Below are 9,524 nucleotides of genomic sequence, written 5' to 3'. Positions count from 1 at the left end.
CAAAAGATCTCTACGCTGCTAAAAACAAGACAGGCTTCTCAAAGACTCTGTGAGGAAGGGGCTAGGCAGGTCTCTTGGCAAACCAGGCTATGGAGGGACTGGACACTATTGTGGCATCAGTAATGTCTCTAGAGGTGCCTATTCCCAAGAGCCTCGTAGAGATAAACCCAGCTCCCAGAACACCAAATGGTAAAAGAACAGTAGCCGCTTAACTATCCAGCACCTGTGCCGAGCAAGTCTCCCAAAACTGATCACCCGTCCAGCAATTAACTTAAACCTGTTAAAGCTACCGACCAACAAATCTTCTCAACTTGAAATTTGTGATTTCTATAGTTGTAGGTCCTGAAACTAGACAATCCAGGACTGTTTACTGATAAATGCATCCTGACAACTCTCACCACTGGATATTAATTTGACATTTTGCATACAGGCATTATGTTTATGTGCTAATTAATAATAAAAAAAAAACTTATTTTTCTCAATTTTTTCTTTACAACTGGGGCCCAAACTTATGGCAACAGTTTTGTAACTTAAATTTGTTAAAATAAATCAAGCTAAAGTACAAGGTGTGAAGTGAAATGAATTGTAATTTGTGATCCTGAATTTCCAGGCTCGTAAGCTAAGGAATATCCCAACTGAACATTGGACATGAGTTTCCAGGATTGCAGCCATGCATCTTAATGGAGACGAACTGAAAATTTTACAAGTTGGCAACAATTTCCATTTATACATAACATGATAGCAATCATGCATAACAATTACAACAATAGAATGGTGAACACCACATTTACTTTTGTGGCTCAACTTTTATATACATATTTTTTTGCAAAATACAAGTAAGCAACCAATTGTACCGTGCTAAGTCCAGCCAGCAGCCAATAGAAGTAATCAAGATGAGCTCGATTCAGATTATCAGCAAACCAACTATCACGGCCTTCCCCTCCAGTTAGACTGTCAATGATAGAGATAAGAAAACTGCTAATTAAGCTTCCCACACCGTAGATGCTGACGTAAAAAGAAAGACCCACGCTCCTTAATTCTCTAGGGACCTGATCATAGAAGAATTCTTGCATACCAACCAAGGTCAATGCATCAGCAACTCCAGACACAATGTATTGAGGAATCAGCCACCAAATGCTCATTGGAACTGTCACATTTGGCTTATCAACTAGTTCCAAATTCTCGAGCCACTTCAAGCCTCTTCATCTCAACTACAGCAGCAATTGCCATATTTAGGGCAGATAAACACATCCCAGTTCCAATCCTCTGAAGCATTGTAATGCCAGAAGGTTCTCTGGTTAAATCCCTTGTTATGGGAACAATGATTCGGTCATATATTGGAATGAATAAAACAATAGAAAGGCTGGTAATAGATTGAAGTGAAGCTGGTGGTATATCGAAACCTGCTGAAATTGATCTATCCATAGTTGCTCCTTGCTTAGTACATAAAGTTGAGAATTGTACATCCACCACACCAAATAACAAGCATGAAGCCCATATAGGAACAAGTCTAAGTACTGCCTTCGCTTCTTCAACTTCACTAAGGCTACACACCATCTCATGTTCCTTTGAGCCATTTGGTGCAAACAAGGCTTTGTCAAGGAACCTGGCATATCAGAAGATCCACTTAGCTATTTCACTTAAAAACTTTTAATTTTCAAAAAGTAGAAGCTTATTTCTCTTACTTGAATTGCTCAGAACTACAATGAGGTAGCGATCCACAAGCTTCTTCCCTCAAAGCTGTTGCAGAACAAGAAGATCGCCAATTTCTAATGGTTGCAACAAAAACCTGTCCAATTCTTTGAAATGCACTTTTTCCTTCCACCTTGACACTATAGCGATACGTCTTAACTCCAAGTAAGAAGATGAATAGCGCAATGACCATTGCAATACATGGGATTCCAAATCCAAACGTCCAATTAAGGTTGTCTTGTACGTAGATTAAGATCAATTGCGCTATTAAGATGCCTGAACACATAGAAAAATACCACCAGTTGAAGAATGAGCTTTTGGCTTTGCGCTCCTCAGGGTCTTTTTCATCAAATTGATCTGCTCCAAAAGCTTGAACACAGGGTTTGTACCCACCTTGCCCAAAAGCTAACAAATATAGAGAAAAGAAGAAGAAATCTACTTGAACTGAGCTAGGAGAACAAGATGTCAAAGTATTGGTGCTTGAGCAATTAGAATCATTGAAAGAAGAAATAGTAGCCGATAGAGTCAACAAGCCAAGACCCTGTGAAAAAATTCAAAACGTGGCATATGTTTCAAAATCAATGCCATGAAACATACTTATTTAGTTATTCTATTTTAGTGACAAGGAAAAGTGAAATTAAATTCACCCAGAAAAGGAAGCAACATCAGATAAAACGGAAGGCCGTATGGAATCAGGCACTCCCCCAATCCAAATTGACACAACACCATCATCAATGTTGGGGAAACTAGCCAAATGATGAGCCACCATGTTGGCTATCCTAGGAACAAAGTCATAACTCAGTAGAACCATCAATAACCTCTAAGATGAATAGCCCCAGTTGAGATAAAAACATATTTATAATTGTTAAAACATGGAGTTTTTTCCCATCAATTTGTAGCTGTTAGAAATTACTATGATATTCATTGTGAAATAACTTCCTCATTCTATCCAAAACTCATTAATAGGCCTTTTCCTATCTATAAATATATGATGGAATCAAATTGGATTACTTATAATTTAAAATAATTTAAGCATAATCCGATATTATTAATAAACTGTCATGCAGAGTACTTGAAAAATTAGTAACGATATTTATATTTGTAAACAAAATAAACTGCTATTTAGTACTCTGAAAATCTAAGAAAAATCAATTGATATTTTATTAATTAATATTTGTTAAAAAAAAAAAATTTCAGAGGAATTTACCAAAATGCAGATAAGGGAGGCAACTACGATGGTAAGATATCTTCCAAGAAAAGAATCAGAACCAAAAGCACCAATTAGAGGAAATAAATAAGACGCTCCGGACCACAAGTTCACGTTCTCCGCCGCATTCGCCGTTGACTGACCGAGCTTCCCCGTCAAATACATAATTAGATTCGATGCTATTCCGAAGTACGCAAACCTCTCGGCAAGTTCCATCCCTGTCGCAAAGTCAAACATTTAATATCTGATATTTAGCACCTACATTTATTTTAAAAAAAGAAAACTGTTTCTTGAACCTAATATGAAAGACGCCGATCTCCAACCGCCGGAGTTTGACCGGTAGATCGGGAGGCCTTTGTAGTCAACGGAGCCTTGAACGACGCCACGTATGAGAGGAGTTTGGATGCTTTCCGGTGACTCCGAACGCGAAACGCTTATGATGGCCATATCTCAGATCTGTTAAGCGTACAACAACCAACACTCCACCTTTTCTACTTAGAAATTAATCAATTTTAGAAAACAGCCAAGGAGTATGCCATCGCTACCAACAAAATCATTTCAATTTTAAATTCTCGGTCACTGATGGTGATGAGTGAGCAGTTGAGCAATGTATTGGTTCAAACTGAGCAAAAGGCCACTTCATTGTTTCTCAGTCATGTCACGTGTCACTGAAGGATAGCCTTTCTTCTTTGATATTTACATTTTCTTATTAAGCTTCTTCTTCTTATTATATTTTAGATATATATTTTTTATCCATTTAATAACTAGTATTTTGAAAAAAAATATATCAAATATTTTCGTTTAAATCAGCAACTTTAAAGATATTTTAATTTATTTTTTAAAATTAAATTAAAAATATTAATAATAATAAAATTTAAGTACAAAAAAATTATTTACTTAAATATTTCTCCTTGTTATTCTATAGGAAAATTATTATTTAATTTTTATATTATAATAAAATTAATTATTTAATTTTTATATTTTAAAAAATATATTATTTAGTTCTTATATTTTATTTTTATTAAATTATTTTGTTCTTTTATTATTTTTTTTGTTATTTTATGCAGTCACATTATTATTTATTCTCTCTATTTTAATAAAATTAATTAATTAGTTCATACATTTTAAAAAACATATTAGTTAATCTTTATAATTTAATTATATTAACTGTTTCGTTCTATAATTATTTTTTATACAAAAATTATCCTAATCAACCTCCTTATTTCTCTCTTACCATCCATTATTCCTCTCTCCCTAAGTGTTGTCTCCTTTGCACCCATCCTTCTCTCCTCATAGGAAAATTATTTTCTAATAGAGGAAATGCAAAAATGAAACTTAAGAAATTGAATGAAAATACCTGAACAATTTATAAAAAATGTGTTTTTTAAAATATAGGGACTAATTAATTAGTTTCATTAAAATAGAGGAAATAAATAATAATATTTTTTAAAATATAAGGATTAATTAATTAGTTTTCTTAAAATAAAAAGAGTAAATAATAGTTTGATTAGTATTGTCTAATAGAAAATTTAATAGAGAAATTATATAGCTTAATAGAAGAAAAATATATAGATTAAATAATATATATATTTTTTAAAATATTAAATCAAATAGTTAATTTTATAAAAATATAAAGACTACATAGTAATTCTTTCTCATTTTATTAGTGAAAAACATTAAAGTATAATTAGAAAATGAATAAAATAATTAAAGTATTTAACAAAACTAAACTTTTGGAAATTTTTTAATTTATGTTTCACATTAAAAAAATTAATAATGATAAAATATAAAAAAATAATTTACCGTAATGGTTTCAATAATGAGTATTTGGAGTATACCTTATGTAACGTCCTAAATTTTTAAATAATTATTTTATATAAGAATTAAACGGATCGCCAAGCTCAGGAGGGGCATTATGTAGTTGTTGTATTGTGGACTTGAGACCTTTTAGATTGAGAAATATTAATTGAGTTATTTTACAAGTTGGGTATGTCCTAGGTACTTGGGAAATTCTGATGGATTTCTGGCATAAACCTAGAGTATCTTAGATTTTATAATTCTTTATTTTGAGTTAATATTGATAAATTTCTTGAATATGATTATTTAGGTGATTTGAGTCAACCTTCCTCATCTTCTCAGCCGCTCCAGTAACATTTGGATAATTTGTGAGTAGATATTGATTTTGTTTATAATTTCAATATTATTATATATTCAAGGCATGTTCATGCATTCACTTGTAAATATATTTATGTAGTTAAATATTAAGAATGCCTTGTATTAAATTTTTATTTGAGGAGACTGTTGTGAATGTCGTTTTAAGGTAATTTGGAGTTGTTTGCGTGTGTCGGCGTGCGTGTGGTGTAATTATGGATATGGGTAGGATGGGTAGTAGTAGTTGGAGCTTGACTCACTGGGACCCGATCATTTTTGTGGATAAATCGGGGTGAGTACGGCTATGAGTTAATCTCGCTAACTCCTGCATGTGGATTATTAAGTAAAAGTCCGACTCGAATTGATCTCGCTGGCATGTATTAGAATTAAGAGAGCTGTATAGGAGATCAACTCCCATATGTATATATATATTGATGTGACACATGGGTGTGTGAGTGCTCCAAATTATCTTTTGTGTGAATATTGCTTGAATTGTTTGATATTATGTGACTATGCTGCATTTCATATCCTAGCAACGTATTAGTTCTAGATAGTTATAAAAATTATATTTAAAATTAATATCTTACTCTATGAGTCAAACGCTCATCCCTGTTCAACTATTTTTTCTCAGGTGACTGGTGGGCCCCTTTTGTGAATAACTTGCTTCTTTTCTCATAGGTTTACATAGCAGAAGCTTGTTTGTATTTTATTTCCTTAAATTATAATCTAGAACTCTGCATGTGCAAGTAGTGTCCTAATTGTGTTGGGACTGTAATAATTTATTTCTTTTGAAGTTGAAAACCTATTACATGGATATGTTGGAATGTATGAGATGAGTATCCACTTTGGATGAGGGAGCCGAGCTCCTATTTGGTTATTTATTGTTTTGAGGATTGAAAGGGTGAGCTGAGCTCCCCAAATTGAGTTATTTTTGTGTTTACAGGTTGGGTGAGTTAATACTCACCATTGGGTAGTTCAATTTATGGTTGAACTCTGTCCGTTTGATTTCTTAAATTTGGACTACAGTTATGGACCTTATGGTTGGGCTAGGGATAGTTAGGCTTACTACGGACTTTGGGAGCTTTATACTGACCTAAGTTTTAGTGTTGGTTTGGCCCAGAATTTGAGTCGTGACAAAGTTGGTATCAAAGCTTAGGCTCTAAATTTATGGAAAAGTGTGTACTTGGAGTTGTCACATACAGAATATAGGTTCCTGTTTCATTTTTGTCTGTAACTCCTTGTTTCTAGATTTTGTGTTATTCTTTGGGTAGTGTAAGAGTACTTCAATTTAGTGTCTCAGTCTTGATGAAGTACATGGTGATGTGAATTTGAGCTAGTAGACATGTTGAGGTCTGCCAGCGGAATACATACTCTAAGAAATGTCATATTTTCGTCAAAATAAGGCTAATTAACGTGCCTATCTAGTGTAAGGCACGAGTACATAAATGTGAGTTATGACAGTATAGCTTCCCTAGATGGAGGTAAGGGTATCACTGTTGGCAGTTATCAATGGACAGCCTAGTGAAGGCAAGTTTATAGTATCAGTGGGTTAACAAGAGATAAGAGGTTGGAAAACTTGATTTGTTAAGACGTATCGTAGTGACCTATGTAATATTCTCATTCTTTGTGTAGTAAGTTGCATATTATAGTACCGACATGGGATTATTATGTAGAACTACGTGTATCCCTAATGTGTTCTATGCAGATATTTGTGGCTAGCTTTTGTTTTGGTATGGATATACCAAAATAGAGTTCTATTTTTGTAAAAGAGTTTGAGACTCCTTGTAACGCCCTCACCATAGGTAGTCCGTACATTTTACTGTTCCGACAACCAATGTCTATTTGGAAAGTCAAAATGTCTGAAACTATGCTTAGACTATAGTGAGGAGGCATAAATTGATGAAATAAATGTTAAGAAATTATAGAAAAAAAATATTTTGAGAAAATAAAATAATAAAAATAAACCGATATACACCATGAAGGGCATTTTGGTCATTTCACCCACAGAGGTGAATTTTGACCTAAATGTCAAATTTTAAATTTTGACAAATAAAATAATTAACATAAAATATTTTTGTGAATTTGAATTAGGGAAATGAGGGGAGAAAGAAGAAGAAAAGAAAAGAAAAGAAAAGAAAGGAAAAGAAAAGAAAAATGGATTATGAAAAAAAAATAATTTAAAGTACACAAATAGAATATATATATATATCATAAGATGACAAAACCTACCAACCTTTTCTCTCTATCTTCTTCTTTTTTTCTCCCTTGTGCTGCCACCCTTGGTCTTCATTTTCTCCATCAATATTCAAGCTTCCAAGCTTGATTTCTCAAGCTTAATCCACCCAAAACCCATAACTCACTTCACAAAAAATTTAGCCCACACCATAAGGAAGCTTTAGATACCCATAAGAAGAAGAAAGGTTAAAGTTTGAAGTGGGTTACAAAAGGTTAGTGCCTAATCTTCCTTTCTTCCTTTATTAATCCTTGAGTTAAGGTTAAAATGTAGTGAAATTTGTAAGAAACTAAAAAAAAATAGGTGACTTATGAGGGGAGTGAATTTTTAGTACCCATGGTGAGTGATGGTTTTTGATGACTATGATGTATATAAAGTGATTTAATGATGTTGACTGATGCATTTATAAGTATTAAAAGTTGATTTACATTGAGATTTTATGATGTTGAAATTGTGAGTTAGGGTTTGACCTAACTTTGGTATTTTTATATTATACCATGCAATTGGGATTGTTGAGATGTGTTGATGATATTTAGAAGTGCCTTGAATGTCAAATTGAAGTAAGGAAGTTGGAGGAGAAATGAATTATTGGAAGTGCTATTTTCTGCAGGTTGTATTTGATGAGGGCAGTATACATTTTAGGCCATAAATGAAATTGTGTGACCCTAATTGGTATGAGGCTAATTGGAGATGAAACTAGACTCAAAATAGCCCATTTTCTATGAAGAAACCATACCCAAATTCTGTCCAAAACTTGACCTAAATACTGCCTAAATCCAGATTATCCTGCACCAAACCCAGAAGATGACCAAATGAACAGTACGTGTTCATTTGGTCATAACTCTCTCTATACTTGTCCAAATGACCTAAAATTTCACCAATGGAAATTTTAGACATAGGGCTACACTTTTCATGAAGACCACTTAACCCAGTTTTGCCTTTAACCAATTCAAATTGTTAGCACAAGTTGGGTCATTGAAACTACCAACTTAGAAAATGACCAAATGAACAGTACGTGTTCATTTGGTCATAACTCTCTCTATACTGGTCCAAATGACCTAAAATTTCACCAATGAAAAGTTTAGACATAGAGCTACACTTTTCGTGAAGACCACTGACCCATTTTTGTCTTTAACCAATTCAAATTGTTAACACAAATTGGGTCACTGAAACTGCCAATCCAGAAAATGACCAAATGAATAGTACGTGTTCATTTGGTCATAACTCTCTCTATACTGGTCCAAATGACCTAAAATTTCACCAATGGAAAGTTTAGACATAGGGCTACACTTTTCATGAAGACCACTTGACCCAGTTTTGCCTTTAACCAAATCAAATTGTTAGCACAAGTTTAGTCACTAAAACTGCCAACCCAGAAATTGTCCCAAAATACTATTCCTTTGTATTTTGACCATAACTTGAGTTCTATAACCCCAAATTCAGTGATTCAAAACTAAAATTCAAGTTTAAACATAGAGGAGCAATTGTTATGAAGGAAGTGTAACAAAATAGACATCCTAACATAGTCAAATTCCTAGATAAAGATAACACATCAACATGAACCTAAAGAAAGGTTCATGGGAAAAAATTGCTATATAGGATAATTAAAATACTCATAAGGAAAATTTAATATTAAAAATGATATGAATATGTAAATTAGGACTAATGTCCTATTAATATGATATTAATGGTACCAATGAACAGTACTAAAAAATAGGAATAGTGAATAGTGCTAAATTAATTAAAAATGTTTAATTGCCCATAGTATACTTAGACTTATTTATTTAGTTTGGATAAATTGGTATACCAATTAGAGACTACAGATAGCAGTACTGCCTACCGAGAAAATCATGAACTGATAATATATGTCTGGTATGATTGTTCTACAGGCTATATGCCTACTTACTGGCCATTGTGCCCATTTTATTTCTGGCTTTACAAGCCTGACAGCGGGTCTCGTGCCTGACATCTGGCCTCGTGCCTGACAGACGTATACTGGATAGACATATGGCTGTCTAACCAGTATACACCCGTGCATCCAGCTTTTATAATTTGTTATAGGTTTTCTTGGGCACTGATAAAAAAAAAATTAATTAAGACTTAAAATACAATAAGTAATCATAAAAGATCCCGATAATCATAATTATTTTCAAAGAGCAATAAAAATGTAAAAGACCCAGAAATTATGAGTTGCATATATTGTTTCAAATTATTAAATTATTGTTATTATAAATTATGCAC

At 33.1% G+C, this 9,524-nt stretch overlaps 1 pseudogene; it reads right to left on the bottom strand.

Annotated features, from left to right (window-relative positions):
• Window positions 1-677: 677 nt before the first annotated feature.
• On the bottom strand, window positions 678-3,618 carry LOC110668427 (protein NRT1/ PTR FAMILY 5.10-like; annotated as a pseudogene).
• Between the last annotated feature and the right edge of the window lie 5,906 nt (window positions 3,619-9,524).

The sequence above is a fragment of the Hevea brasiliensis genome, chromosome 12 (assembly GCF_030052815.1).
Source record: "Hevea brasiliensis isolate MT/VB/25A 57/8 chromosome 12, ASM3005281v1, whole genome shotgun sequence".
Lineage (NCBI taxonomy): Eukaryota > Viridiplantae > Streptophyta > Magnoliopsida > Malpighiales > Euphorbiaceae > Hevea > Hevea brasiliensis.
This window is presented reverse-complemented; position numbering and strand designations above follow the sequence as displayed.